This window comes from Lissotriton vulgaris, chromosome 10, assembly GCF_964263255.1.
Source record: "Lissotriton vulgaris chromosome 10, aLisVul1.2, whole genome shotgun sequence".
In the NCBI taxonomy this organism is placed as follows: domain Eukaryota; kingdom Metazoa; phylum Chordata; class Amphibia; order Caudata; family Salamandridae; genus Lissotriton; species Lissotriton vulgaris.
The window spans coordinates 730,300,089-730,307,263 of NC_141698.1; the positions used below are offsets into that span (position 1 = coordinate 730,300,089).

At 42.0% G+C, this 7,175-nt stretch overlaps 1 pseudogene; it reads left to right on the forward strand.

Annotated features, from left to right (window-relative positions):
- Positions 1-1,848: 1,848 nt before the first annotated feature.
- On the forward strand, positions 1,849-5,911 carry LOC147688720 (uncharacterized; annotated as a pseudogene).
- Positions 5,912-7,175: the final 1,264 nt, after the last annotated feature.

The following is a 7,175-nucleotide window of genomic DNA, read 5'->3' on the forward strand; positions in this document are numbered from 1 at the left end:
TAGTGGAAAGCTTTGCATAAGGAGAGATAATATATTATATGCTAATTATTTTGTGGGAGCAAGTCAATGTGAAGATACCTATCGTATTATAGGGGGTTGGGGATTAAAAGGGGGCAAAGATCCAATTTATCCTGGAATCTATTTCATTTGTGGGAATAAAGCTTATTACGGTCTCCCTGACCATTGGTATGGGACCTGTTTTGTCGGTTTAGTTTTTCCAAAGATATTCCATGTAGATAGAAATTCAAAGGGTTCATTTGAAATTGGTAATCACCTGAGTAGATTTAGAAGAGAAATCTTTTCGGAAATTATAGGAGATATATTTGGTGCAATAATACCTATGGTGGGAATTACCCTGAATGCAAATAAAATCAGAAAAGTATCTACAATTGTTGACAGATTGTCAACAGACACTGCAAGTGGATTTCAATTAGTTGACACTGAACTTGTTGCAATGAGATCCATGGTAATGCAAAACCGTCTTGCTCTAGACATTCTGCTAGCAAAAGAGGGAGGAGTTTGTGGTATATTACATGTCCAACACTGCTGTACTTTTATTCCAGATAAGAGTAGGGATATAGAAATGTATATAAAGAATTTAACAGAATTACATGCTGAAATTGAACCTGTTGAAGATGAGAGTTTTACAGAGCGCTTGGCTAAAAGATTCGCAACAATTAAACGTTGGTTCCAAGAGATTGGTATTTCAATCATTGGGAAAATACTTCATCCTGTAATAGTTATAGTCATAGTGATACTTTTGTTAAAAATTAGTTGTATGATACACAAGAGAAAGAAATTTGTGAGGGAAAAGAGAAGAATTTATTAGCTCAGAAAAGAACAGGAGAAGGAAATAGAACTAGAAGAGTTTTGTAGAGCTCAATATGAGAGTAGTAGACAAACAGCTGAATCAAAGCTTTAGAAATACTAATACAGTCAATGTTCAAAACATGGTCAATATAGATAAAATGTTTACTGAAAATGTTTGGGTGTTGTTTGGTGATTTAGAAATCACCACATGAGGGAGTTCATGGAGCGAGATGTTGAATGTAATTTCGTTCAAACTCGCAAAGTTAAACTTCCATAATAAATGTAACAGTACTAATAGCATGTGTTGAATTAATTAACCAACCTAGTTTAAAATTGCATACATTACACGCGGGACTAATGTGCTTTTATGTTGCATTTGCAAGTGAGTGAAAATAATAAACTAACCTTGTCTATTGTTATTGTCAGTATTAAATGCGGCTGTTTTATTAATGGCATGTGCTATATTCGTGTGCATATGTTTTGTCGTGTTTTTCTGTGGCAAAGGCTTCTGGAGAATCATTGTGGCCTGGAAGAAGAAGGTTATTATACATGCTGCTTTTTGTGCTTAGCCAGGTAACATAATTAACCCGGTTAACAATTAGAAGAGGGGGTGGGTAACAGAATAGGTTTCAATTCTTTAATTAATTACTGTCTTGTGTTTCTTTGAATACTAGTTTCTATGAGAGGCCTTTTGGGCCTACAAAAAGATGGCATTTTTGAAACCTGTCCGGAGAGGAGAAGTGGAAAGTTTTACCACGTTGACAATCTTGTCAGAAATTACTGTTGAATAAAGATGTGCATAATGTGCTCATGGAGTTTTGTCCAAGGACAGGAAGCGGCAGGATTGTCAAAATTGTCTCTTTGGTTTATGGGCCTTAGTAGTGATTTATGATTAATGGTGAGTATTGTGGAGATTTTGTGAGACAGTTTTACATTAGGAGCGCTGGATCACCAGCAAGGTGGAAAGAAGAGCAAGTTGGAAAAAGCAGTCATTGTTTGTGGATGCCAAAGTGAGGGAACTGCACCTGATGAAGCATAATGTCCAAGCTGCAGGACAGTGACACAAATGGCATGATGTATGGCCCAGCGCTTCCTGGCAGAAATCTGATGTCTGCTGAAGGGAAGGAGATTGAAGCTTACAAGACTGTTAATCTTCGAGAGGGCTGGGTTGTAGCAAAAAACAGAAGTGACTGAGTATCACAATCGGAAAAGGGACAACAACAGAGAAAGAATGAGGATGGTTTCAAGGGACCCATTAAAGGAGCACTGCCAGTTATGTCGATGTGGGACCCTGAGCTACAGAAAGTCGACCTGGTAAAACCAAAACTGTGCCCCTAGAAGGATACTCACTAGTAGGCAAAACAGATCTATAAATGTCACCAAAAGATGCACAGTACAAACAAAGCAGTCTTTGATTGAAACAAATTTCCAGCTTCCTTGTCATGTCCTTAATTGGGGACGGGCATAGGGAGGAGGAGGCAGATCCAGCCCATGAAAGGGAGCAAAAGCATTTCCAGCTTCCTTATCATGCCGTTAAAGGGGGTGCTTAGGGAGGAGGAGGCAGATGCAGCTCATGAGAGGAAGCGAAGAGCAGCTGTTCAGAGTACAAACAAGCTTCGAGGGGTGAGAGGTGTTGTTCTGGGAATGGCACAGTGATTTAGTGAACTGGGAGCAGCAGGGAGGACAGAGCAAAAGGCAAAGTAGTGCAACAAAGAAAAACATATGGCCCATAGTGAAAGGAGTTATATAGCAGGGGCAGTCTCCAGGAAGGCACACAAGGAGGGACTACTAAGTGCATTGACCAATGATAAGCCAGCATTTCTAAAGGACAGTAAGAGGAACCAATGAAAAAGCCCATATCCTAGATACTACATGTCTCTTCAAGACAGTGCTTGCCTCTCATATGCTGCTTAGGCGAAACCTAAAAAGGACAGTTTGACAACAGAATCCAGTCCATCCTGGAAAAAGGCCTTGAGAGAGACATCTCCATATTGATAGGGGACCTCAATGCCAAGATTGGAAGTAAAAACACTGGATTAAAAGAAATCCTGGGCAGCCATGGCCTTGGCGACATGAACGAGAATGCTGAAAGCCTCACAGATCTCTATGTCCAGAGCAGTCTGGAGCTAGGTGGCAGTGCATTCCCACACAAAAGATTACATAAGGCAAAGTGGGTGTCACCAGACCATTCAACAGAGAATCAGATCAACCATATCTGCATTGTCAAGAAGATCCAGATATCCCTGCAGAATATGAGAGTGATGAGAGGAGCAGACACCACGTCAGACCATCACCTTGTCACGGATGGGCTAAAGCTAAAGCCAAAGAAAGCATGGATGGAACCGACAAACCAACACCAGCGATATATCATCACCCTCCTCAAATATGGACAGAAACTGAGTGAATACTCAGTCACTCTCAGTAACAAGTTTCAAGTCCTGCAAGAACTAGAGGACGACAGAGACTAGGTAGAAAGTCAAAGGGAGATGATGAAAGAAAAAGTGACATCAACCTGCCAGGAGGTACTGGGACCCAGAAACACCAACATAAAGAGTGGATCTCCACTTACACTCGCTGCAAAATCCAAGAGAGAAAGGAAAAGAAAGATGCCATCAACACGAGTTGAACAAAATCAAAAAAAGTAAAAGCTAAAGGCAAATACATCAAAACTAACAAGGAAGCAAAGAGAAGCTTAAGAGCAGACAAGCGAACATTTACCAATGATCTTGCCCCAGAAGCCCAGGAAGCAGCAAGCCATGAAAACATGAAAGAACTCTCTGGCAGGTACAGCAAGACAGAAAGATATGTTAAAGACGATCATGGGTAACAAAGACCAACAGTGAAGATGGGTAGAGCACTTTGAAAAACTGCTATGCCTGCCTGTGCCACATTCTGAACCAGACATACAGCCAGCTGACAAGGACTTGCCCATCAACTGCAGCAGACCGAACATGGAAGAATACAGCTAGTCATTAAACATCTAAGAAATGAAAAGACAGCAGGCCCTGACAACATTCCTGCAGAGAAATCACAAAAAGATGATGGACGGAGTACTGAACCTTTTCAACCACTCACCGGAGTGCTAATGGCTGTGTCCAAACTGGGTTGGCATAGTGAGCAAAACAACGATGGATTGAACCCATATCTTTTCACTGGGGGTGAGTCATTGAAAAGTTTCAGTTCCCCATCCATCATCTTGGTGTGCTTGCTATGTTTGCCCTAAGCGGCCAAGATCATGAGACGTGGGTCCCTTGCTCGATGTGCCACTGGATTCAAACTAGGCTGGCTGATGAGGGGTGAAACCGGTCCCATGAAGCTTGTTTCTGGTCCAGGGAGGTCCTGGTCTGGCAGTTTGGGCTGGACTGTTTCCATTTGCACATGGCTGGGTCAAAACTGGGTTGCATAGTGAGCAAAAGAACAATGGAACCCAGAATCCATATCTCTGTGCTTCTGGATTTATGGCTAGCCTGGCTGAGGAGGGGTGTTATACCCTCAAACCGGTCCCAGGATGCTTGTTTCCAGTCCAGTGAGCACCCGGCTTGGCAGTTTGTGCTGGACTGTTCCCATGTGGAGCAGGGTCAAGAATGATTTCCATATGGCTGAGTCCAAACTGGGGTGGCATAGTGAACAAAAGAATGATGGATTTATTTCAGATCTCTTGACTAGGGAAGAATGTTTGATTTATTCAGCATTCCGTCAATCATTTTTTGCTGTAACAACATTCCTGCAGAGACACTGAAGGCAGACATTGAAACATCAGTGGACATGCTATACCCCATGTTTATAAGAATCTGGAAAGAGGAAAAGTTGTCACTGTACCTGAAGGCTGGATATCTCATAAAATTCCCCAAGAAAGGTGACCTGATTAACTGTGCAAACAACAAAGGGATAACTCTATGTCAGCCCCAGGCAAAGTGTTCAACAGAGTCATACTGAACAGAATGAAGGAACACGTTTTTCCTTTTTCCTGTTGTGTTATGTGTTAGCTGCTGACCTGTTGGTCTGAAAGCGCCGGGACACTCCTTTGGAGTAGCTGAGCGCTATACAAAACCCCCCTATAACATAACATAACATAACATAACATAACACGTTGATTCTTAGTTGTAAGACCAACAATCCAGCTTCTGCAAAGATAGACCCCGCACAGACCAGATTGCAATACAGTACCTCATCATTGAGCAGTTGATGGAATGGACCTCCACCAGCATTGTTAACTCATCGACTATGAGAAGGTATTCAACAGCCAGGACAGATACATCCTTTGGAAACTCCTCCACCACTATGGTGTGCCACATAAACTCATAAGAGTCATCAGGAACTCTTATGAGGGAAGGTCTTGCAAGATAATCCCTGGGGGATAACTCATAGAAGCTTTCCAAGTAAGGACCGGAGTCCACCAGGGTTGTTTGCTCTCACCTTTTCTCTTTCTGTTGCCGAAGACTGCATCATGAAGACATCCATAGCAAGGAGAAGAAATGGGATTCAACGGATACCTTGGATGCAGCTCGACAACCTAGACTTTGCAGAATACGAAGCCCTACTCCCTCATACCCATCTGCAAAGCAAAACAAGACTGACAATCTGGCAGCCACATCAGCACAACTTGGTTTCAACATCCACCGGGGAAAAACCAAAATTCTGAAGGCTAACATCGCCAGCAAAACTGCAGTCACTCTTGCAGGCAATGCCCTTGAAGAGGTTGAGGCCTTCATCTATCTGGGCAGTATTATAGACAAGCGGAGCGGCATAGAAACGAATGTCAAGGCAAGAATTGGCAAAGCAAGTGCTGTCTTCATTTAGCCTGAGAACATCTTGAGCAACAAGGACCTAACGCAGCAAACCAGGTTTTTTAACACTTTTGAATGAAGTAGAAACTTGAAGGACAACAGTTACCACCACGAACAAAGTCCAGACCATCATCAACACCTGTCTGAGGAAAATCCTCCAAATCCAGTGGCCAAATATCATCAGCAGCAATGACCTATGGCAGCAGACTTTCCAGCTCCCTACTCATGAAGAAATCCTGGAAAAATTCTGAGACTGGATAGGTCACACCCTCTGGAATCCTGCATCAAACACCACCAGGCAAGCCCTGACCTAGAACCCTCGAGGGAAAAGAAAAAGAGGACCATCTGCCGCTGAGGCCTCAAGGCTGACTTCAAGGAAATGAGGTACACCTTGACTCAAATTAAAAGTAAAGTCCAGGAAAGAGATGGCTGGAGAGTCCTGGTTGGTGGCCTATAGCACAGGAGGGGTAGTAGGCATAAGTAAGTATTTCAGCTTTATCATCAGTTTTAATTTTGTTTGTTTAATTTCCATAATATTGAAATGCTAATATTGTTTTATTTTTAATGTATTAGAATTTTTAACAGATTCTGTTTTTTGAGTAGTAGGCATGGAAATGCATTTATTTATATAGTATGAATTTTTATTTTTAATCTGCTTTATTATTATTAATGTGTCAGGTGTTCAAAGTTTAGTTAAAAAATAAATAACTCCCTAATGTTGTCTAAATTGGAGAGAGCATGGTAAATGTAACCCCTTCAAGGGCCAACACTTTTCCTACAGTTTTTAGGTCTCGGACTAGCGTCCGACGCAGTGGGCGGAGTCCGAGATTTTATGTTGTCTAGTATGGGGGCTAGAACACGCCCCTCTTCTCTATTGGCTGGCCTCGTAAATGCTGGCCAGCCATTGGAGGAGAGGGGCGTCACTCAGTTCAGGCCCCGTCTTAACGCGATTCAGGGGCTTTTTTCTCTCTTTTTTTAAGCCCCGCCCCTTTTCTAGTGATGGGCGTTACACCCTCCCTCTCTCCGAGGTCCCAGTCTACTTCTCCTGTAATGTACCCTTTGCTACCTCTTGTATTTTGTTTGCTCACAATTGTCCATTTTGCCTAATGTAACTTAACGTCTGCTTTTGTAACGTGTTCACTCGTCTCATGGATCATTTCTGTTCTATTGTGTGTTCAAATCTTTTTTATTAGGCAATAACAAAATTGAGGGCAGCAATACAGCATCGTTATTCATACAAACATATTGGAGTGATACCGAAATCAGTCATAGGTCAAAACATATAAAATGATATAGGAAATGAAGAATAAAGAATAAAGGCGTACCAAATAAGACAATAATCACTGTACCGATCTAAAAAAGAGGTGATAACAATTTAGAAAACAATAAACAATCAGCATTGCATTGTTACTATTGCATACAACTCCGTAGAAGCCTTCCATCCATAGCCAGGCATGTAATATCATGCAGTACCTCGTCATCCCTGCACAGTACGTCTCTGGTTATTATGCTCATTCTGTGCAGAAGTTACCCCATGGAATCACTAAGCATTAAGTTTGTCGGACAGTACCTTATGGT